Raw genomic sequence first — 25,973 nt, forward strand, 5'->3', positions numbered from 1 at the left:
GTCGAGAAAGGTTTCCCTGCTGCTTGACTTAGCCTTTCCAGGTTATTATCAAAATCTTCCCCAGACTTCTTTTTGGATTCAACAACTATTTGTTTCGCTCTGTTTCTTTCACCTATGTACAATTCTCTGTCTGCCTCGGTCCTTGTTTGGAGCCATTTCTGATGAGCCTTCTTTTTACGTTTACAAGCTGCTCTCACTTCATCATTCCACCAAAATGTTCGCCCTTTTCCATCTTTACACACAGTTGTTCCTAGGCATTCCCTTGCTGTTTCTACTACAGCATCCCTGTATGCCACCTATTCACTTTATATATCCTGAACCTGCTCACTGTCCACTGTTCGAAACATCTCACTAATCATATCCATGTACTTATGTCTAATTTCCTCGTCCTGGAGATTTTCTACCCTTATCCGTTTGCAGACAGATTTCACTGTCTCTATCCTAGGCCTAGAGATACTTAGTCCACTAGAGATCAGATAGTGGTCTGTATAATCGAAAAATCCGCGGAAAACTCGTACATTCCTAACAGATTTCCTGAATTCGAAGACGGTTAAGATATAATCTATTATGGATCTGGTACCCCTATGCTCCCATGTGTAGCGGTGAATAGCTTTATGCTTGAATAATGTATTCGTAAGTGCTAAACGCATACTAGCACAGAAGTCCAGCAAACGCTTCCCATTCCTATTAGCTTCCATATACTCCCCACATTTACCAACCACCCTTTCGTATCGTTCAGTTCTCTTTCCGACTCAGGCATTGAAATCGCCCATTAGCACTATCCTATTCTTGTTGTTGTTGAGCCTGACCACGATGTCACTCAGTGCTTAATAAAACTTGTCAACTTGATCCTCATCTGTATCCTCACATGGTGAATACACTGAGATAATTATCGTCCTAATTCCACCAACTGCCAAATCTACCCACATCATTCGCTCATTTGCGTGCCTAACAGAAATCATGTTACCTGTAATGGTATTCCTGATAAACAGCCCCACCCCAGACTCTGCCTTTCCTTTTCTAACACCCGTCAAGTACACTTTATAATCTCCTATCTCTTCCTCGTTATCTCCCCTTACCCGAATATCACTTACTCCTAGCACATCCAGATGCATCCTCTTTGCTGACTCAGCCAGTTCTACTTCTTTCTGCCATAAGCTCCATTAATATTGATAGCTCCCCATCGAAATCCCTTTCGTTCGCCAAGTTGTTTCCAAGGACTCCCTCGTCTGTCAAATGGGAATGGAACTCCGTTACTCCCATAGGTCCGAGGCTTGCTTAAAATGTTCTGAGCTCGGTAAATTCATGAAGCAGGATGCTACCCTACTTGCACGTAGTCCAAGTGAGGGTCTCTCCTCTAACGGGTTATGGACCACCGGTGAGTTGTATAGTCCTAGCCGCCTGAGCACAAGAAGGGCCATGACTCAGAATATGTCCGAGATGCCCACTCATATTCCATAGCAAGTGGTATCCCGACTCTCAGGACCACTTACTAGGCCACTCAACCTTTGCCCATGGTTCACGAACTAGAAGGTGACTGCAGTAACCCACACCATAAACCATCCCGAACAACTAACATTAAAAAAATCTACCGACACGGGGTTGACGTATTTGAGTACCTTTAAATACCACCTGACTGTGCCAGGATCGAACCTGCCAAGCTGCGGTCGGACAGCCAGCGCCTGTACTATCTGAGACACTCAGCCCGGAAATCTGGAAATCGTAATCGAAGAAAATCAGTAGAGACACTAAAAACTTTTTTTTACAAGTTGCGTTACGTTGCACCGACACGGTTAGGTTTTACGGCGAAGATGGAATACGAATGGGATAGGAGTGGGAAAGAAGCAGTCATGACATTAATAAAGATACAGCCCCAGCATTTGTCTGATGTGAAAATGGGAAAACCATCTTCAGGGTTGCCGACAGTGGGATTCGAACCCACTATCTACCGAACTCAAGCTCCTGCGTGCCTCTAACCGCAGGGCAAACTCGCTCGGTCGGATTTATTTATTTATACGTTATTCGTCATTGTAAGGGAATGAGTTAACTAAAGACGTACGAGCTAAATTCTTTGATCTAATGTGCATGTACACATTCAGCGTCCCTTAGGTTTCCTGTACACCTCATAGAATCCTTACGAGACTTAACGAGCACAACGGTGCAGCACGAGTTTTGCATTATCCTAGGCACTTCGATTTCCCTTCTTCCTGCAGAATCGGCAACCGAAATGTTATATGAAGCATTGGATGCCAGCATGCTAACAGACGCTGTTTCAGGACCTGTATAATCCACCACCCCTGCTGTTTAATGGCTGTATGGTAATGAGCTTATGAATATTTTAATTTGCTCCATATGGTTAACTTCAAGTATAAACTATGAGCACCGGCACTGCGTAGAGGTGTATGGTTCAATATTTCTGTGATAACAGCGCTCCGTGGAAATACAAATATCTACATAATGTACGAAATAGTTGACCGTGATTATATTACCTCTTGTCCTTATGTACGAAAAATGTCGTCTAATGAAATCAGGTCGTGGTAGATGGAATTGGGATTATTAACCTATATCTTCCCGAATTTACACTTTGCCGTACTTCGTCGGAATAGTTGTGAAACATTAGTCATGTAGATCTGCTGGTTGTCCGAAATATGTTTTTGCGCAGCTGTTATTTAGGACCAAAGTTAGGCCTGTCCTTTTAAAAGGAAAGTGGGCACAACTGGCCCCATGATATCCTCGAATGCTATATTCTAGTATTTTTATTGCTAATACCATTTAGTAAAACTTGCCCAAATCCGAATCATAAGGCACCAAAATACATTTCAGAATTAGACAAGTTTCCGCATTACACAAAATACCTGGATTTTTGCCTTACAACTGTAAACAATCATTTTAAATTTATTTAGAACTTACCTGTATCTGCTCACGCATGACACTCGGCAATCCAGATTGATGTACTTAGTACACTGATTTGTTAATTATTATTATTGCTGCGCTTTATTATCACATGAACTACAGAATGGTACACAGTATATGGTCTTGGCACAATCACAACGCTATATTATACTCTTTCAGAACGCGGAATAAACGCTGCTTAAAGTTTACTTCACCGAGCTCGATAGCTGCAGTCGCTTAAATGCGGCCAGTATCCAGTATTCGGGAGATAGTAGGTTCGAACCCCACTGTCGGTAGCCCTGAAAATGGTTTTCCGTGGTTTCCCATTTTCACACCAGGTAAATGCTGGGGCTGTACCTTAATTAAGGCCACGGCCGCTTCCTTCCCACTCCTAGCCCTTCCCTGTCCCATCGTCGCCATAAGACCTATCTGTGTCGGTGCGACGTAAAGCATAAGACCTATCTGTGTCGGTGCGACGTAAAGCAACTAGCCAAAAAAAAACTTTACTTCCATCAGAAACCTCTATGCAGTGTATGACAACAACAAGCTTTCTTCCAAAGATCAAACAAAGGAATTTCTTTTCTCGTCTTTCAGATCGTATTTTTCACGTCGTACAAGTATATTTTAAAGAATTCCTTCATGTTTTTTCCGTTTCCGCATTATGCAAAAGGCGGGTTCTGCGCTCTGACTTGTACCAACGTAAACACGTAAAGTTAAATTTTCCTAAATACATTTCAAAGTGCGTTTTCCCTCGTGCGAAATTCATGGTGTCCTTTTAAAAAGACAGTGAGAAGATATGTGTTATTGAGGACTCAAAAACCGGGCGAGTTGGCGGTGCGGTCAGCTGTGAGCTTGCATCCGCGAGATAGTGGGTTCGAATCCCATCCCACTGTCGACAGCCCTGAATATGATTTTCCGTGCTTTCCCATTTTCCCACCAGGTAAATACTGGATCTGTACCTTAATTAAGGTTACGGCCGCTTCCTTCCAACTCTTAGGCCCTTCCTATCCCATCGTCGCCATAAGACCTATCTGTGTCGGCGCGACGTAAAGCCATTAGCAAAAAAAGGAGAGGACTGGAAACAAACTCCACGTCTATTGAACTAAAGTAATGTAATGCAATTTTGGACCAGTTTTACGGGGCCGAATATCTTAAATGCTTTGAAATTGGTAACCTCCACAACGTCTTAAATTTCGTCGCCATAAGACCGATCTGTGTCGGGGCGACGTAAAGCAACTTGTAAAAAAAAGTCTTAAATAGCAGTGATGTTGTAAAACCCAAATAGTCATGAAACGTTAAGATCAGCCAAAAGGTTTGCACTAATACAATATCTCTCTCCCCAATGGTTGTTCGAATGTTAAAGAACACTGTAACGAAATCAAGCAGAGCAACCATGGGAACTCCCATCTAGCAGATGATGATTGCAGAACTAGTGTCATTGTATAGTACATCATAAGACTTACCTCTTTCTTTCTATTGATGTTATATAGACCGTACTTCCATTTGTTATCTGGATATTTTTCAATAGGATTTCTCACAATAAAAGCATTATCTGGTGTTCATCTCCCTCTTCTGAAACCACTTTGAAATTTAGTCTAGACAGAATGTCTCTCTGTCCAGTTCATTAGTCTTTTTGCCAGTATACTAACATATACTTTTCCAAAGTATCCAATGAGCTTATTCCCCTGTAGTTAACTGGATTCAATCTGTCCCTTTTATTTTTGTACATAAGGCATATTATCTTTCCAAGATTTTAGGAATACCCCTTTCTCGAAGATGGATATCTTAGTCAAAACTTCCATCACGTCATTTCACTCTCCCACCTTTTTTTAAAATTCATATACGATATCCATTTTTTGGCCCCTTGTAATTGGTTCCCTATTTCATGACTCGAAATAGTATCATCTAATTCAGGAATAGTGACACACAAACCCCGCGAAACCACATTTGTCTTCTGTTGTCAAAGATTCTCGAAATGCTGAACCCATGTACTGTACACTGATTGAGCAAATGTCATGGGATAGCGGAGTACTGATGCGTATGTGTATTGTCTGCGCATCACACGCCCCCCTATGCCAGCGGCAGTTGTATAGGAGACCTTGTGAGCAGTGGCTGTGCATGTGACAGGTGTAACATGGAACGTCGTCGTGAGCTGACACCGTTCGAACGGGGTATGGTGGTCGGTGCCCGACGAATGGAAAGTGCGATTTCGGAAGTGGTGCGGGAATTCGGCATCACACGATCAACCGTGTCCAGGGTGTATCGTGAATGGTTGAATGCGGGTGTCACCGTCCCCAACAGACGAACGACCGGCCGTCCAGCCACCCTCGATGACCGCGACCGGCGACATCTGAGACGGATTGTCAATAGTGACAGACGGGCAACCGTGCAACAAATCACGGCTCAATTCAACACAGGCCGTGCTAGTTACGTCTCCCAGTAGACAATCCATAGGAACATGGGTTCTATGGGGTATGGGAGGCGGCGCCGCACACGAGTGGCACTGTTAACCCAACGTCATCGGGCACAATGACGCGCGTTTGTTGCCAGTCACCAGGGATGGACACTGGAACAATGGCGTAACGTGATATGGTCGGACGAATCACGATTTTAACTGCACCATGCAAATGGGAGGCACCGTGTATGGCGCAGACCACATGAAGCGATGGATGCCGCCTGCCTCGAAGGTGTGGTCCAGGGCGCTAGTGTCCCTTTTATGGTCTGGGGTGCATTTTCCTGGTATGGAATGGGCCCCCTAGTTGTTCTGGAAGAGATTTTGAATAGTACGCGGTATGTTGAGCTGCTCGGAGACCATCTCCACTCATTTTTGGCCTTCCAGCGCCCAGACGGTTCTGCGGTGTTTAAGATGATAACGCGCCCCCACATCGCTCCCACGTCGCCCGGGAATGGTTCCAGGAACATGCAGCGGAGGTGCAACGACTGCCATGGCCACCCAGGAGCCCCGATATGAAAGCTATCGAGCATACCTGGGATGTCCTGCAACGCAGGCTCCGTGCCATGGATCCTGCACCCACGAACAGACCAGCATTGGCGGCCTCTCTGCAAACGATTTGGTGTTAGCTGCGTCCAGAGGACTACGAGGGACTTGTCGACTCACTTCCACGGCGTCTCACTGCGGTTCGCAGGGCCAGAGGAGGCCCCACACGCTATTAGGTGACTATCCCATGATATTTGCTAAGTCAGCATACTATGACTTATGACTTATACTGGTCCCCGAGCACCCCATTGCTCTTCCTAATCTAATTTATTTTATCCCACACTTTCTTGTTATCCTTAAAATTTGTATTTATATCTCGAGCCGTCTTTTGTTGTCGTTCGAACTTCGTCTACCTTACCATTTATCTGTATTATTTTCTTTTTTTAAATCGTTTCTAGCTACTTGTCCTCCCTCTATCCCGTATCTCATAAGGGCTTTCATAACTAGTGTTTTTCTTTGCACATTCTGTATGATACCATTCATTTTTATCTGCACTTTACCTGGATTTAACCTCATAATATTTCCTGCCATTGCTATTAAATTTTCTATCCTTATTAGGATTCCTTCAACTCCATTCTCTACTATCAATTTTTCAATACCTGTTTTCCAAATCTTAAAATTATCTCCCCTGAAGTACTCTTCAAATTTATTACCTCTTATTCTCGCCAACAATACCTAGTTATCTTCATCTTCTTTAAGCTATCGTGAACGATGTTCTGCACTCTAATATCTTGGCTCATTCTTTTAATAGTTACTGGCGTCCGGTTTGTCTCCGTTCAGTCCCTAATTTGTATCGCTTTGATAGTTTACAGACAATCCCTCCAGCATACAATTAGGTTATCTGTACTGCCCCCATTTTGTATTATATAGGTTAACTTTCCACTCTCATCTTCGAAGAGCAAGCCTGTCAGTTCGTGTGGCGTCAGGCGGGAGCTGAGAAATGCAAAAATGCTGACAAACGGTCAGTCAGCTGTAGCGCTTTCGATGGCAATAATGTGCGTGCTACTCTCTGAAGAGAATGTAGAAATTCTCAGTTGTTTTATTAACACCATATATGTTTCCTTTTTCTCCGAAATCGCTGCGTCCTGCACGCGTCAAGCAATTTCCTCCTCCCCTGCGGCTGCGAGGAAGCGGTGAAGAGCGCGGAGATGTCACGTAGATGAACTCCTGTTTTCTGAACTGACGTTATATCGGTGTTTCCTGTCCCCCACTGACTTAGCTCTTACCAGGATGTACATACATTTTTTATTTTTTATTTTATTTTTATTTCAATTTTTCCTATATCAGATGGAGGGATAGTGTACCGTCTCAAGAAGTAACTATAGTACAGTACTTTAAGTTCAGCAGTTACAGGTTTATACAGAAGCTTCGGTATTCGTTTTGTAATTCAGACAGTCAGTGGTGTCATAGCACACAACAATGGTGCGTCAAATTCCGATGGAGTCCCTCACTACATTGGTTGTGTATCGATCTTGAAGGCCTTCGATAATTCGAACTGTCTGCAAAAGGTCCCAGAGAAACGTAGAATGGTTTCAGTGTCACCAATCATCAAACAGTATAATGCGATAGTTTTATTCGGGTGGTATTTCTCATTACAGTATTCGATTGCTGGTTCACAGTTACTGTAAGCCTGGTTCATATTTAAGGCAGGTACTGTAACTTTTTGTGAATAACAATAAAATAATCATTAATAAAATGACTCAAAAATTGAATAAAATACTTGAAATAAATTAAATTAATAAAAATAATTGATCGAAATGTCCGTAGTATGGGCGCCTTAGGTCACTAGAATGAATCCCTCGAATTTTGATAGAGCATGATAATTCTTTCTCTCCCAGGGCGTGTACATAAAAGCTGCGTACTGGTACATCTGCTTCAGGCCTTACCTAACCTTCTGAAAACGACTAAATAGGTAGGAAATGCAGCTAGGTTCATCAATATCTCCACTGATTCTAACATAACTAACTATATTCTGAATAAAATCCGTCCATGAGCACCTCATCAACACACCAAAATATACATATAATACGCACACAAAATATTGCTGGAAAACTCCATATTTACAACAAAAAGAATGAAAAGAGTGGGAAAACAAACGCTAGGACTAAGCCACCATTTTCAGTTAGTCCGTTGAACAATGCACATATATGTAGATAAGTACCCTTCACTGTCTCTGTGTATCAACACGACTTGTAGATTCTCATAACTGGCACTTATTATATCACACAGATACTGTACCTCCTAAAACTGTGTTCACTGACACTAACACTTATTTTACAGATATATTCACTTGAGCGAAACACGCTTGTCGTTCTAAAACGTAAATTCGAGAAAGTCGGAGATATAGCACCTCACAGCTTTCACCAACATATGACACAAACCGCCACAATTGATACAATATCAAGTGCCTAAGCACTCCACAGTTTGTAGGTCAGTCACGTTCAACAAATATAAGAAGACTACGTTCTGAAAACGTTTGAAGTCCAGTCCAGTATAGTATAGCAGTGTCACTCCAGTACCGTATTGTGAAGTTTCACTCTCGTATAGTGTGTCAGCACTACTTCATTCCCGTATAGTGTCGTCGTCCCTCGCCGTATGAATACATGCCTATACAGACGTCAGCCTTCCCCTTCCCCTCAAACCTGACGAGTTGGCCGTGCAGTCAGGGGCGCGTGGCTGTGAGCTTGAATCCGGGAGATAGTAGGTTCGAATCCCACTGTCGGCAGCCCTGAATATGGTTTTCGGTGGTTTCCCATTTTCACACCAGGCAAATGCTGGGGTTGTACCTTAATTAAGGCCACGGCCGCTTCCTTCCAACTCCTAGGCCTTTCCTCTCCCATCGTCACCATAAGACCTATCTGCGTCGGTGCGACGTAAAGCCAACAGCCAAAAAATAAAGTACCCTTCCTCTCTAAAGATACGTCGAGATTGATCCTGGACAGCCAATCACGAATAGATCCCCTACTCAATTCCACGCCCTGAATCTCTCCCAGTGTCACAAGACAATCACAAAATCAACAGACTCTAGGGTGTTTCACCTGAGTCATCGGAACTTTCAGATTACAAGTTCACATTGTCAGACTCTGGGCTATACACATGACTCATCCAAATTGTCCAAGTTACGAATAGCAATGGTTTTCCAACCGTTGTACAGAACAGATTACTCATACCACAGCTTACAATATTAAGAATAAATATACAAATGGAATAATAACAATAATAATAATAATAATAATAATAATAATAATAATAATAATAATAATAAATCGAATACTGGCAATAATATCTCTCACTTCTACATATAGTGCGAGGGTGTGATATATGTAGTATCACAGTACTTTCATGTTCAGTCACATGGGTCTCAAAGATGATAATCCTCTCTATTGCGTATCCCTGCGATGTGTTGTGTTTAAAGGCGATGATATCAACCCACCTATTAGAACACTCATTACGGCTGTGTGCTGAAACGATCACTAATACCCAGACTCAAAGGTAGAGGGATTAACTAAATAGGCAAAAATCCTCTGTCAGGCCGGAAATCAAAGCCAGGACCCTCCGAATTGAATGCCAGTACTCGGAAAATTCATCTCAAGACCAGCTAATAATGATAAAATTAAGTAACGTCCGTTCACTGACCTCGCGGTATTACCTGGAAACACCGGATTCGATTCCCAGCCATATCAGAATGTTTATCAGGATATAAAGGCTGGTTAGAGCCTGCCTGGTGGCCATGATCGTTAAGGCGTTGTAGTGTAAACGGTCTGACACAGTGGTTAGACGCTTCGTATCCCGTTGTTCGAAAAAGGTTTCACCCCCAGAATGCTGGCCGGCAGGGTAGGGGAGGTGGTGGTATACAATTTCTAATCACCAGATTGTGTACAAAAAGCCTGGATTGAATTCCAAACCTCTCCGCAGTGTTCATAAGGAGTGAGGTCATATGACGCTTTTGGTGGTGATTCGTCCGTCGGATGGAGACGTTAAGCCTTGAGCAGACCCCATGGTGCTTTTCGACAGGAGTAGGCTATGTGCCGGCACCAGGTTTCACCCTCTCCCTTCCTACTGTCATATATTAGTCATTAATTCCATCTCATTACCTCCTCTGATGAGGCTGACGTCAGGGAGGGCATCCGGTCATTAAAACCCGCCACGACAGATTCATCTCACCTCATACCCGACCCCGTAGATGAAAGGAACAAGGGCTGGAGAAACATACAGGTTGGTTAGAAGTCCAGTCAACCTATGTAGGAACAACTGATGAGCTATTTTACGGTGAGATGGTGAACTCGGTAAAGAAAGCCACGAATAACGGCCGATAGGTTTCGCCACGCTGACCAAGAGTTACCTTGTAATCTGCAGACCTTTGGGCAGTGCAAAGGTCATTAGGTGGCCTTGGCTCATCGGGGCTGACCAATGGCTGCCTGACTGCGCCACCGATAAGATTTTATTAATATTCTTAGATTCCAGTTTATTTTAAGGGGTTTACTGACAGTAATCGTTAAAACGGTATACCGTGGCAGAATTCTGGAGTTTTAATTCAATCCTCGAACTGAAAGGAAACTTGATCTACGAGTTAGAAGCACTAGTTACGGTACACCGAGACTCTAGGTACTGTATAAATGGTCGTACGGACGACCAGAGGAATGTGAGGGATTCCGTTGGTGGAACTAGCTGTCGTGTTTTCTCAGGTCGGATCTGGGAACCGTGTTGCGCTGCGGTCGACAGGAATAACAACGGAAGTGAGCTAGAAAGGCAGGAATTTCCGATCTGCCCGCCAGGTAACTCCGAGTACAGGTGGCCTCTGCAGTAGCTATACCATCACTGGTTGCTCCTTACAGTCTTCCTTCCATATGTATTATTATAGCCCGAATCTGTATGCGAAATACAAGTTCTTTACTTTGCAAGTCACACCTTCACGGAAATTTGACCTTTATTATCATCATTATTATTTGATTCGTAATGACCAACTAAGGAGGACGTTTGAACTTAAGGATTTTTTTCTTCTCTCCCCAACATCTCTTCATCCTCTCGCTGTGTTCTTTTATGCGTGTTCAGTCCATCCTCTATTTAGGGCCGGTATTATAATAGAGGTTTAAACTGTTGATTCAGTTTAAACTTCGGTTTATCTGTTAGTTGTGTATTATAAAACTTAATCTTAAGTTTAACTAGATGTTAATTTTACTGCCACTCATCTACCGTTTAAACTTAAGTTTAAGAATACATAACCTTACAACATGGCAGAACGATGGATCTTGAAGATATTTTTGGGTGTTTGAAGAAATACTAAGCGATGACGAAGAAGTGGTTCAAATTATTGAACGACCATGGGCACTACGACTTTTCCGAGCAACGGGACGTCACTTTGATACATGGAATTAAAAATAGTTTTCAAATAGGTTTAGTCTTACAAAACAGACTTTCATAAGCCTATTTCAGCAAATTGGTGCTAGAATAAAACTTGCAACGAAAAGGTAAGAATGTAAAAATTACTTTTTGAACTGTTTGAACGTCAAAAGTGTAAATTTTAGAAAATAAAGTAACTTCCTTCTATTTCAGAAATAATTCTGTAGAACACCTCAGTCAGCTACTAATAGCATTGCGGTTTTATGCCTCCCGTAGTATGTTTATTTAAATGGGAGATTTCGAAGGAATTCATAAGGCCACTGTTTCACGGATTATATAAATATTTCTGTACTAATTGCACAAGCAATTCTATTTCCTTACAAGTAAAATTGCGACAACGCTTATTGCTTTTATCCGTCATTTTATCTGCAAGAAGTAAACAAAACATTATCGATAGTCATCTTTTCTTGCAAGTCACTGCTACCAAGATCGTATATTTCCTTCTTCACCTCAGTTTAACTTAGGCCATTATAAGACTCGCCATCGGTTTAAACTCAAGTTACAGTTTAACTTAATCTTCAGTTTAAACCCTCATTATAATACCGGCCCTTAGTCGGGTGGGCTTTAAAGAAAATTTGTGTGTGTGAATTATGGTTCTGAATTTTATTGTATCTTAAATGGTTTCTTTATTAATGACAGTTTCATTTAAGTCTTTACCAATTTCTTTCAGCCAATTATTGTTATTTTTCATTGATAAGGCTAAGTTTAAAATCTTCTTTGAGGGCATTTTATTATCCATTCTATATATGTGACTATAAACTTGTAATCGCCGTTTCCTGATGGTATCTGTGATTTTTTTCATTCAAATTCCATTTCCGCATTTTGGTCCTAAGTTGATGAAATGGTTATTTTCATCATTATTAAATTATCACTTGTCTCCTTTCTATCACATCAAATCACTTATCACTGATCTGCATTTAGGGCAATCGCCCAAGTGGCACATTCCCTATCTGTTGTTTATGTACTCTTTTGTTAAATAATTGCAAAGAATATGGAAAATTATTGAACATCTCCCTTGGTAAATTATTACAATTCCAAACTCCTCTTCTTATAAACAAAATTATTCCTGAATTAGTCCTCTTGAATTCCAACTTTTTCTTACTTTTAAAAACGCCACTCAAACTTATTCGTCTATTAATGTCATTCCACGCCATCTCTCCACTGACAGCTCGTAACATACCACTTAGTCGGATAGCTCGAATCTTTTCTCCCTAGTATTCCCAGCCCAAACTTTGCAACATTTTCGAAACGCTATTTTGTCGGAAATCACCCAGAACAAATCGAGCTGCTTTTCTTTGAACTTTTCCCGTTCTCGAATCAAGTAATCCAGGTAAGGAGCCCGTACACTGGAATCATAGTTAACCATATGAAGAGATCTTCAATCTTCATTTACAACCTCTAACATCCACAAAAGGCTAGTAATTAAATGAATGAAAATGAATTAAATGAATGAATTAAATTAATTAAAAACTAGTGTATGTCTGTGTAACAGGACGCTTGTTATGAAATGATGTTATGCATTTTAGATTAGGAGCCAAAATAGGGAATCTCCACGAGTTGCTACACAGTCATTTCAAATCCAATCAGCATCAGACAGGACGACTTTCCTTATATAATCTGACTGCCTGAATAACGCAAAATGTCTCTAAAAATAACTTTACTTGATTTTGATGCCTTTGCTGGCGAGATGTAGTGTTTACAGTGCACTATGTCTTCTGGTGTGGGCTACATCAAATTTGTTACTTTCATTGACCTGTCTCAGTCTCATCCTTGGCTTTGACCATATGAAAGTGACTGAGGTATGAGTGATGCTAGTAATACCATTGCTTATGCAGCCAGTCCCTGTTATGAATGGTGTGAAAATATCACTCATAGGGTCGGTTGGTGCATGCATTTCAGTGGGCTTGGCAGACTGATATGTAATAGCAACGGGTGGCTTGGTGAGGAAATCAACGGGAAACTACCTCACTCCTCATTTCCCTAGTACGCCTCTTCAGTGACGCCTAGGCTATTTATGACAGCTGTGGGCGGAGCTGCAGAGGATCAAACCAGCCTTCGGGCTGAATACCCAACATACACTTGATTTTGCTGATTTGTTTTTTGCATATTACGTTGCATATTCTTTTGCATTTTTCTTGCATATTTTCATGAATATTTGAGTTCTTGGTGTGCATATAAATCTGGACTTTATTCATCACTCAAGGGAAGAATTCCGTGTTTAAACTCCTGCATCTAGAGGGTGGCCGAAAACCATAGATAAATATGCATCATATTAAGAACAAATCAAGCAAGCACACTAGCTTGCAGTATTGCGTGCCTGTTGATATCGTGACCATAACTATGGGGCCATCAGTTCTACCCGCAATCGGAACCAAGGGAACGTATTTTTAATTTTAAAAGTCTCGCATTCAATAAATGGGATTCAAACAGCGCCGCCTTGGTGGGAAGATAGTAACCATACACTCGGATACCACATCCCTACCGTTCTAAGATCATAATCCTTTTTTAAATTTCATATCGATTTAAAGTAGTTATAAAAGGTATTTTCTGGCGCAGGGGCTAAGCTCAAGATGGCGGCTATACACGGGCTCTTATGGGACTAACTCTGGTGAGCTGGCGCAGGGGCATGCTGCGCAAGATGGCCGCCACGCGCAATCCACCTCTAGCCACGAGCTACGACCTCTGCCACATTCAGACAATAAGATGTCGTCATCCTATGGAATACTGTCGTAAGAGGGGACTAAAAGAGGTACCTGACTTGAGAGAATATGGTTAGTGAACTAGGGGTCTTTAGCTGAGTCTAGGCATGATGTATGCTAAGTTGTTGTCTATCTAACCTTCCTTGGCCAACTCTTGTAGGACACTTTATTCCGAGGTGGTGGGGTCGAGCAGAGTAAAGCTCCTCCAGGGGCACCCTTGTCTTAGGTGGGAGTCGAGCAACCTGTGCTGTTGTTGTGTTTACATTAGTGAACTAGGGGTCTTTAGCTGAGTCTAGACATGTTGTGCGCTAAGCTGTCGTCTATTTAACCTCCTTGGCTAACTCTTGTAGGAGGCACTTCAGCCTTGGGGAGTAGAGTAAATGTCTCTCCTAAGGATTTGAACGTGGAGCTGACATAAACTCAAAACTAAAGAGCTTATGTGCAGTTCAAATATCCTCACCCTGATTGAAATGTGCGCACTATGGTGTACTGACTACAGTAAATGTGGAGACATGCACATCTCAGCAGAAAGAAAAAATGACTTTGCTAGCTAAGCTGCATTTTTCCGATCTGGTGTTGTAAAGGAATGCGACAGTGTGTTATGACGTAAGACACCTAACTTGAGAGAACTTTGAGTTTTTAGCTGCAGGTCAAAGCTTGTTCGCAGTGACGTTACTCTACTTAGATCTGTATTCTTTTATGAGGTAGGGTGGAGGGGTAGAATTATATCAATGGTATACTGCTAGTCGTAAGGGTGACTAAAAGGGACGGACTAACTCAGGGGAGAGCTGTGCTAGGACACAGGGGTAAATAGACATACACAGAGCCTTATAGAGACATTCTCTAATTTTTTCTTCTTCTTCTCAATTTCTTCTTTATATGTTTACTATCTAGGGGCGTTTTTTTTTCCTATCGGACTCAGCAAGGGATCCTACCTCTACGCTTTAAGGACAATTTTCTGGAGGTACAGACTCTGGGTCGGGAGATAGAACTGAGGAGGATGAGCAGTACCTCGCCTTACATGGCCTATCGTTAACCTCTTAAGACTTAACTGCTGACCTGATTATGGTTAAGAGTGCTAGGTTAACCTATCCACATGACGCTAGGCTTAACTTTGGTGCCGAGATTGGTAGAAGCTCACGGCTACACACATAGGACTAGGGATATGGTGTGGAGTGTAATATAAATGCTTTATTTACAGACGGCGTAATATAGGGAAGCATCTTCGAAGTTCTAAAAAACGGAGAGCCTAGCATGAATATATCAACAACAAAAAAACTTCACGTGCAAGTTGACTAGCTTTGGATGTATTCGCTGATACATAGAATACAGAGTTTTTTTCTTACAAGTTTGTAACATAGGTACTATCTTCATACTGAATACCTAATATAATACGTTGTGCCGGAATTTAGCTCTGCAGGATTTCGCGTATTATCAGAATTCTCGAATACAGAATAAAATTCCTACCTACACTTGACGTTCGATGACCCTGCAGGCCTAACGTTGCGATGACCACGCGATAACCTCCTAGAACTCGACATGGTACCAGGGAGATGGTGTAAGACTTAATACATAATATGCTTTATTCATGGAGACGTAACGCTGAAAAGCAACCTTAGGTCTAGGGGAGATGAGCGACCGCGCAAGGTAACCGCAAAAGAAAGACAAGAGCTACGAAAGGCGTGAAAATTTAAGATTCCTTAGCCGTCGTAAACCTAATAGCGTGGGGGTCGAAAAAGAACAAGAATTAACCGAGGAAGATCAGATAGGATAGATAAAAGTGAATGGTCTACCACAAGTAAGCATACGAATACATGGACTCTTCCGGCACTAACCCGGCGGAGGCCGTGCTAGGTTTTTTTTACGTATTACTTTAATCGAACCCGCGTCCTTGCGGGTGAACTGAGCACGCTTTTGCCAGCTCGACCAAGAGACTTCCGCATTTGAGCTTCAAGTCAATCAAAACTGTCCGGAAACATACTTTAATCACATACAATGTTTAATATAAGGGGACATGATTAGCTTCGTATCTTGCTGCTGGCTTTCTACCCGCACGTTCGAGGTTTGATTCCCGGTCGATGATGGATTGGAACTTTTCGTCTGAAAAATCACGATGCGTCAGGAAGGGCATCCGGCCTTAACTTCCAGCCAAAAATCCAAAATAAGCCAGTTGGCTCCAGTGACCCCAGAAATACAGTACCTGGGAAAAGGCGAAGGAGGTTTTTGCCTTTCGGCGATCTCAAATAACTGAGATAAGGCGAGGAAGAAGAATATTCAATTTCGAATTTAGCTAAGATTTCTTGTAATAATATGCTATGCCCTTTGTTGAGGACAGTGTAAAGAAAAAGTCCATAACCCGCACAGTAAAGAAGGAGGTCGTTAAATCGTTGGTAATGTTTGAGTATAAACGTGTTTTTGGTACAGTGTTTTGCATGCTTATCCGTCTTAATGCTCGGAGCTTAGAGATCACAAGAGAGACATCATTAAATGCTGCACCGTAGATACAGAAAATTACATAGAACGGGAATGGAATGGAATGGATAGCAGTTCAATAAAGAATAAATACCGGCCGTAATCCAGACCATTAACAGGAGTAGAATGGGTTTAACGTTGTTCACGTAAGACTATGCTGTGGTGGTGGGGCACAGCATAAGCACCACGGCTACAAACTTGCACACAACCCAGCTTTCGAGGGAGTGTTGGAGAGGTTTGCAAATGAAACAGACAAAGATACGAGGTACCAGTAATTAGTAAGCAGGGACGACCAGGTAGAATTCACGTCCTTGAAACTATGACGTGAAACGAACGTGACATATCATGCGGACTGCGGAGTACCTGTCTGTATTTCGTTGTGTGAACTAATGCCAGCACTATACACATATTATTAAATATCGCCAAGTTCCCTTTCACATTATTCGCGATTCCAGAGCTTGACTGTGCCTTAATAATAATAATAATAATAATAATAATAATAATAATAATAATAATAATAATAATTTTACAATTGGCTTTATGTCGCACCGACACAGATATGCGTTACGGCGACGATGGGATAGGAAAGGGATAGGAGTGGGGAGGAAGCAGTCGTGGCCTTAATTAAGGTACAGTCCCAGCATTTGCCTGGTGTGAAACTGGGAAACCACGGAAAACCCTCTTCAGGACTGCCGACAGTGGGGTTCGAACCCACTATCCCCCGAATACTGGATACTGGCCGCACGCACTTAGGCGACTGCAGCTATCGAGCTCGGTTTAATAATAATAATAATAATAATACTAATAATAATAATAATAATAATAATAATAATAATAATAATAATATAGGCCGTGCGGTTAGGGGCACGCAGCTATGAGCTTGCATTCGGGAGATAGTGGGTTAGAACCCCACTATCGGCAGCTCTGAAGATGGTGGTTTCCGATTTTTACACCAGATAAATGCTGGGACTGTTCCTTAATTAAGGCCACGGCCACTTCCGTCCCACTCCTAGCCCTTTCCTAACTCATTTTCGCTATAAAACCTAACTGTGTCGGTGTGACGTAAGGCAACTTGTAAATAATAATAATAATAATAATAATAATAATAATAATAATAATAATAATAATAATAATAATAATAATAAAGGTCCGCCTCTGTGGTGTAGTGGTTAGCGTGATTAGCTGCCATACGCAGAGGTCCGGGTTCGATTCCCGGCTCTGCCACAAAATTTGAAAAGTGGTACGAGGGCTGGAAAGGGTCCACTCAGCCTCGGGAGGTCAACTGAGTAGAGGTGGGTTCGATTCCCACCTCAGCCATCCACGAAGTGGTTTTCCGTGGTTTCCCACCTCCTCCAGGCAAATGCCGGGATGGTACCTAACTTAAGGCCACGGCCGTTTCCTTCCCTCTTCCTTGCCTGTCCCATCCAATCGTCCCATCCCTCCACGAGGCCCCTGTTCAGCATAGCAGGTGAGGCCGCCTGGGCGAGGTACTGGTCATTCTCCCCAGTTGTATCCCCCGACCCAAAGTCTGAAGCTCCAGGACACTTCCCTTGTGGCGGTAGAGGTGGGATCCTTCGCTGAGTCCGCGGGAAAAACCGACCCTGGAGGATAAACAGATTAAGAAGAAGAAGAAAATAATAATAATAATAATAATAATAATAATAATAATAATAATAATAATAATAATTGTACCGGGAGGTACACCTCTACGCCGCACATTCAAATCTTGCGCCTAAAAGTACTCCTCTGCTGGAGAAATAGTGAACTTGAAACTACACCTACTTCAACCATTATTCAGAAGATGTTACTAGAGTAATTGGACGTAATTTTCTTATTTTGAAACTTCATGTACTGTATGAAATTCTACATGTTTTGTTTACCAGTCATCAAGAGGTTTGTACCTTTTTCAACAGATGTCTCTGCTAATACCATGATCATGCACCCTGGTGCGAAGTAGAAGAATTTTTTTGAAGAAGTTTTGTATTCATAAGTTATTTTTTTACCAAATTATGTTCATTCATTTTTGGGTTGGCAATATTGATCTTGTCTTTTCGCCAGTTTTGAATCCAGGCAATCCCCGATTTTTGTAATTAATTTCCAACCAATCCTGTATTTCTTCTTCGATTCTGAGTGTCACTTTTAAATTTGACCAATAAAACCCTGTGGGTGCGTCTTGTTTATTCATGAAAGGTCTCGAACTTTTCCCGAGAGTTTATAAACTGCAGATTTTCACATCTTTTGGCCAACTGATCGTCATATAACTTAGTGTGTGTGTCAAGCAGGAGGCGGAAGGCGCCTCTTTCATCAGGCAGCAGTTCTTCAGCAAGGTAATGACCATCTAACATCTTACTGTTTTGCTAGCTCCACAGTTTAACCTGAGGGAAAGGTCCGAAACCTTAACTATGTACCCAATTTCTCTAAAATGTAAGTTCTGGCGGCTAATGTAAAAAAAATCATAATATCTTTAACTGTAAATCGGGGATAGAGAGTGATGCACCCTCTCGAGCTCCCCTTCTTATTGGTTTGAGGTGACTACGTTTTGTAACTGGTTTTCTTCCTTTCCGTAATGTCTTAAATTATTCTTATACGAGTCACCTCCATAGTTTGGGAATAGCCCCTGTTTCATCGGCCTAGTACCCCTTAGGTTTTCAGACTTCATATCTTGGAGTGCAGATACACGCCTCCGATCTATTTGTGTTTCGGGCCATTTACTTAACCTGTTCTTTTCTACTACGGCCCAATAGGTTGGGTACTAGATACCCCTGTTTCAAATTTTGTTGTGCCTTGATGGCAAGTAATTGTAATTTTCTGATATCGCCTTGCATAGGCTTGGAAAAACTGAGAGCACGTCTGCTCTTTTCTAGTGTTGTAGAAGTGCCTCTGGGAGGCTTGATATTGTGTGTTGGGAGCAAACGCTCCAGGCATTTTGGGGATTTCTGCCCTTTTGTAAATTTATGCCCTTCTGTAAAGTTTGAGCTGGAAACTCAAAAATTGTAAAACTAGGGGCTTGTAGCCCAAGTGTGTTAAAGTTTTTGACCTTGGATTTTTCTAAGTCTTGTTTCTAAATTGCTATGTAATTGTTATCTCATTAAGTGAGAACTTGTTAACTTGTTTTTTTGGAAATATTACCTTCCATTTCAGTTTAAATTATTTCTTGACATAGTAGTTAGACCCATTCACCCCGACACCTTCTCTCACCTCTGCTGGTCCACGAGTAATCCTATAATAATAATAATAATAATAATAATAATAATAATAATAATAATAATAATAATAATAATAATAATAATAATAATAATAATACTTTCGTGTGGCTATTGATAGCGTGGTGAAGCGCTTATAAGGAAGACCTTCAGATGAGGCTGGGCGGGATCTACCCTTTTGATAGATGGAGGATAGTGTCGAGTGTGGTGTGTGAGTTGCAGGGATAATGGGGACAGTAAAAATATCCAGTCTCCAAGCTAGTTGAATTAACCATTAAAGTTCAAAGTGTCCGAACTGGCCGGGAATCGAACCCGGGCTCTTCCGAACAGAAGTTAACTACGCTGACCATTCACCCAAGGAGCCGGACAATTCGTGTGCAGGTGGTGCAGCTATTTACGGGCACACCCCGTTGAGCTGCATGATTCATTTTGACCACATACCAGCACTCCTCTCAATTTTGAATTTCTGGGACCTTCCAGCGTGTCACAGAATCTGGAAGCATTCAACTATCTGGACCATCCTCCCTTCCTCTCCGACCTGGCACCCAGTGATTTCCATCTCTTCGCACCGTTGAAGAAGCACCTGGGTAGTAAGCGATCAACGGCGATACGTCGTTCAGCATGCCGTTATGACGTGGCTTCAGCGACTAGATGCAGATTTCTTTCATGTCAGCATCAATGCCTTGGTGTACCGTTGGAACAAGTTCTTGGACAAGAAAGGTGACTATACTAAATTGTAAAGCGAATAAGTGTCCCACTACTGTGTACTCTTATATCTGCCTGTAAAATAAAATATCACCTAGCTAGTTCTTGTTGCCCAAGTTCAGGGCTTTGCGCACTAAGTCTCATATTAATTGCGTAGTGAGGTATCCAGGAGACGCAACAGAAAATACGGCAATATATTATATTGACATTCATGAAATATTCTTAAGATTATTTAAATACATAGTAATTAATTGCAAAAGTTTAATAAAATTTGCATGTTAATTTTTGCAGCAAAATAAGGATTGACTATCCATATAAACAATGAAAAATTCGCCTGGACGTTTTTAATTTTCCCCTCACATTTCCTTCTTATCTCGAGTTAGGAATATAAAATCCGAAATTGGGTTAAGTTTAATTATCCTCTGTTTGTTTGTTTGTTTGTTTGTTTGTTTGTTTGTTTGTTTGTTAACGTCATCACGGGGAACACTTCTTTTCTTCATTCTAGTGGATTAACGTTGCACTGACACATCGAAGGTTTTCGGCGACGCAAGGATGAGAAAGGACTAGGATTAGCAAGGTAGCAACCATGGCTTTAATTAAAGTATATCCCCAGCATTTGCCTGGTGAGAAAATGGGAAACCACGGAAAACCATCTTCAAGGGGTCCGACGGTAGGATTCGAACGCACCATCTCTCGAATGTAAACTCACAGCTACGCGACCCTAAATGCATAGCCAACTCGCTCGGTGGGAAGAGGTATCTAAGTTCAAGGGTAGTCTGTTTGCTCACTAGGCCTCATATTATTTGAGTAGTATATAGTGAGGAAGTCAGGAGACGCAACAGAAAAAACGGTAACATTTCTCCGTTAACATTTTCCCCCGTAGCATAACCGCTCCGAAAGGCCATAACCTACCAAGCGAATGCTGCTCAGCCCGAAGGCCTGCAGATTACGAGGTCGGCACGACGAATCCTTTCGGTCTATATTCTTGGTTTTCTAGACCGTGACCACTATTTCACCGTCAGAGAGCCCCTCAATTGTAATCACCTATTCTGTGTGCACCTCGAACCAGCCCTCATATCCAGGTAAAAATCCTTGACGTGGCCGAGAATCGAACTCGGTGCCTCCGGATAAAAAGCAGGCACACTACCGCAACCCCGCGGGGCCAGGATACGTTAATAATAGTGTATCAAAAAACTGCACTGTAAGTCACTTAAAAATGGCCGCATTGAATATGTACACATTGAGCAAGTAGCTGTGTGGTTTTGGTATCGCAAATGTCGGCTTGCATTCGGAAGATAGTGGGTTCGAACCACACCGCCGGCAGCCCAGTAGATGGTTTACAGTGTTTTCCAATTTTCACATCGAGTTGTACCTTAGCTGCCTCTGTGAATCAGTGGTAGACTGTCGACCTCCGAATCCCAAGGTAGCGGGTTCAAACCCAGCAGAGGTAGTCGGACTTTTGAAGGGCGGCAAGAAAAGTCCATTCGACACTCCATGTCGTACGGCGTCGGCATGTAAAAGATCTCTGGTGTCACATTTGGTGTTTATCTGACAAAATCAATTAAATCTCAACCATACACGCACATGAAAGATTCGGTTCAAGCTGCCATCTAGCAGGCTTACAGTAAAACGCAACATCGAAAGTGACGAGCAAAGAGCCAGAAAAACGGCGTCAAATTAAAATGTCTGCACACGGTAGCTGAGGTCATAATATTTTTTTTTGTTGAGTTTAGGCCATCTGTGGACCACGGTGCTTGTGTTATAGTTGTGTTTTTGTCGTCGTCTGCCCCTTTTAGCGTACTGGATTGTGTTCTTAGTGGCCTCTTTAGCCTTCCTGTTGGCCCTGTATTCCTTCATTTCATCGCTGAATTCTTTCCTGCGCTCCTCTGACCGATTCCCAGCTCCTTTGTGGCTAGCTGATATAAGGGATGTTAGGAAAGGTTTAGTTTTGACCATTAAACGGTATGCATTCCTGTCTGTAATGGCGGCTTGATTAATATTAAGCTCTGTAAGATCTTTGTCCCCTTGTTTGGTCCAGGGGAATCCAGTAGTTTTGCCTTTGTTAGCAACCTTGAAGATCTTATGGGATAATCTATTAGGATCCATTCTGTATAGGTGTCCATAGAAACTCAGACGTTTTCTTCTGATGGCATCTATGAGGTTTTCTTGATGCTGGTAGAGATCATTGTTGGGTTTGTACCATCGCCTTCCATCTGGTAGGATCCTTGGCCCTATTATTCTTCTCAGGAATTTCCGTTTTTGCACTTTCAGGTCTCTCAGTGGGGTCTTTTTAGTTAGGGATAGGCATTCTGATGCGTAGAGGACTGATGGTCTGACTACTGCATTATAGTGTCTCAGTTTTACATTCTTTGAGAAATGCTTTGAGGCATACAGTTTTCTGCAGGCATGGTAGGCCTTGTCTAATTTGATTTTCCTTTGTTCAAGAGCCGTCGTTTCACTTAGGTCCTTCGATATCCACTCTCCGAGGTACTTCACATTTCTAGCTCTCTTGATATGCTTTGTATCACTGACACCCATTGTTGTAGGGGCATCTTTGATGTTGGTAATAAACTCGGTCTTTCCAATGTTGATCATGAGGCCCGCTATAGCTGCTATAGAGTGCGCTGTTTGAAGCTGCATAGTGGCCTCATGCATGTCGTTTGCTAATAAAGTAAGGTCATCAGCAAAGGCCAGGCATGGAATCCTCAGGTTGTCTGATTTAAACCCCATCCTTAATCCGGTGTTCTCAGGTAATGACCTGGTCCATTCTCTGATGATCTTTTCCAGGACACAGTTAAATAATATGCATGAGATACCATCTCCTTGCCTCACCCCTGTTTTGATTGTGAAGCTCTCTGATAATTGACCTCTGAACTTAACTTTGGAAGTGGTGTTGTGCAGGGTGGCTTGCACGTACCTATTAATTTTTTTTCCTTTAGTCCCAGTTCTCTTAAGCTGTTGAAGAGTGTGATCCTATCCACGGAGTCATATGCCTTCTGAAAGTCCACAAAGATAGCTACCCACTGTCGGCATCTTTTCTTGCTATAATGCAGGATGGTCTTCAGATTTTGTATCTGTTCAGCACAAGACTTAGCAGTTCTGAACCCTGCTTGATATTCTCCTAATTCTTTATCAAGTTGTCTTGTTATATGCTGTTCCAGAATCTTGGAAAAGACTTTATACGATACTGAAAGGAATGATATTCCTTTATAGTTGTTGGGAACTGTTTTGCTTCCCTTCTTGTGGATTGGGTGGATAACGGCTGATGTCCAATCATCTGGGAGCCTTTTCTTAGCCCATATATCCAGGATTACTATGTGTATGTGCTTACCAGCTTGTTTCAACATTTCTGCCACTATTCCGTCTTCTCCAAGAGCTTTGTTGTTCTTGAGAAGTTGAATGGTCTCTTGTACTTCTTCATAGGTGGGAGGAGGGATGTCTTTGATGTCTGGGTTAGCTGGTTCTCTAACTGGGAGGCGCTACGCAGGTTCTTCAGCGTTCAAAAGTCCTTGGAAATAATCAGCTAGGGTCTTGATGCAGTCATCATCATTGAGGCACAACGATCCGTCTGTTTTCTGGAAGTGTAAAGTTTGGGGTGTTAACTGGGTCGTCTGTTGTTTTAGACCTTTGTATAAGTCTCTGGAGTTGTTTCTTCTAAAACCCTTCTCGGCTTGCTTAATTAGTTCTTTGTTGTATTTTCTTTTCGCCCCTCTTATGATGCTGTAGGTGTTCTTTCTTTGTGTAATAAAGGCTTATAGGTTGGTTTCGTTTTTATGATGATTCCATTTGAGCCATGCTAGTCGCCTGGCTTCTATAGCTTCATCGCATTCGTTAGACCACCATGGGTGCTTGTTTCCTTTAGGTCTGTTGGGGATCGTCTTCTGAGCTGCGTCTGTTATAGCATCCCGAAGTGGGTCCCAATTTGTAGTGGTGTTAATTCTATTGATGTGTTGGTTCAGACTCCCTTGGTAACTTGCATTGTCTTCTTTAAGTTTGGTGATATCAAACCTAGGAATCTTCTTTTTATTCATAAGCATAGCCTTGGTCTTACTTATACAGTGGTTTCAGATGCATCTTAACCATGGACAGGTTATGATCGGAGTCCTCGTAAATGCTTCTTGTCTATTGCTACGTGGTCAATTTGGAACTTGCCCATCATGCTGTTTGGGCTGCGCCACGTCATGGCCTTCATAGGTAGACGTTTAAAAGCCGTAGACTTCAAGAGTAATCCATACTTGGTGCTCAGACTGATTAGCCGTTCCCCATTCTTGTTGGTTCTCTTATGGGCGGGGTATCTTCCTACAGTCTTCCGGTATTTCTGTTCTCTCCCAATCTGAGCGTTGAAATCTCCCAGCAGTATTGTCGTATGATGATGTGGGATGTGGTCTAGGGTTTCCTCAATGGTGTTCCAATACTTATCTTTAGTCTCTGGGTTTTTCTTGTTAGAATCATTGGTAGGAGCATGGAAGTTAACCAAAGAATATCCCCTATTACTAGACCTGAAGGATATTACTGAAGTTCTATCATTGGGCGAAGAGAAGCCAAGTATGCTAGTAACTACTTTGTGGTGTACTGCGAACCCTGTTCCCAGGAAGGGTACATTCATCATGACTCTCTTACCAGGCTTTCCCTTATATATTCTATATTCTTGAGACTCCATGGCATCTTCATCTGGGAAATTAGTCTCTTGTAAGGCTGCAATGCTGATGTTCTTGTCTTTCAGGATTTTAAGGGTGTGTTTAAGATTCCCGGTCTTGATCAGGGAGTTAATATTGATCGTAGCTAGGTATGCGATGTTCCTTTTTCTTTTAGTTCTGACTGGGTCACATGAAGGCATAGGTCCCCCAGAATCCGACGACCTATATGCCCCGTCATGAACGCGAGTGGATTGGTTACCACCTGGGGATCTAGCATAATTGTTTTCGTACAGTCTATCACACAAGTGTGTATAGTTGGTCACCCGAAAGTGACGAGTTGTTGACTATCAAGGTTGTAAGCTTTGAAGCCCCCAGCACTGATCGGTTCACTGACCCAGTTTCCCGCTGGGATTGGTTGCCCAACCTTCCACTGGGTTGCTCAGCTTAACAGGGACACCTCTTGTAGGTTACGTGCTGGAGTTTGAGTGAAAGAGGCTAGTTGGATTCTCTTGCTGAATTCAATATCTTATGTTGCAGATACCCGGCAACGACGCATTTCACTCCCATTTGCCCGGAGTCACAAGGACTTCTCCCAGGTTAATTCCTGGGACCAAGATTATATTATTATTATTATTATTATTATTATTATTATTATTATTATTATTATTATTATTATTATTATTATTATTAAAATTATTATTATTATTATTATTATATCTTTTGCTTTACGTCCCACTAACTACTTTTACGGTTTTCGGAAACGCCGGGGGGCCAGAATTTAGTCCCGCAACAGTTCGTTTACGTGCCAGTAAATCTACCGACACGAGGCTGACCTATTTTTTTGCTATTTGCTTTACGTCGCACCGATACAGATAAGTTTTATGGCGATGATGGGATAGGAAAGGCCTAGTAATTGGAAGGAAGCGGCCGTGGACTTAATTAAGGTACAGCCCCAGCATTTGTCTGG

The sequence above is a fragment of the Anabrus simplex genome, chromosome 6 (genome assembly GCF_040414725.1).
Source record: "Anabrus simplex isolate iqAnaSimp1 chromosome 6, ASM4041472v1, whole genome shotgun sequence".
NCBI lineage: Eukaryota > Metazoa > Arthropoda > Insecta > Orthoptera > Tettigoniidae > Anabrus > Anabrus simplex.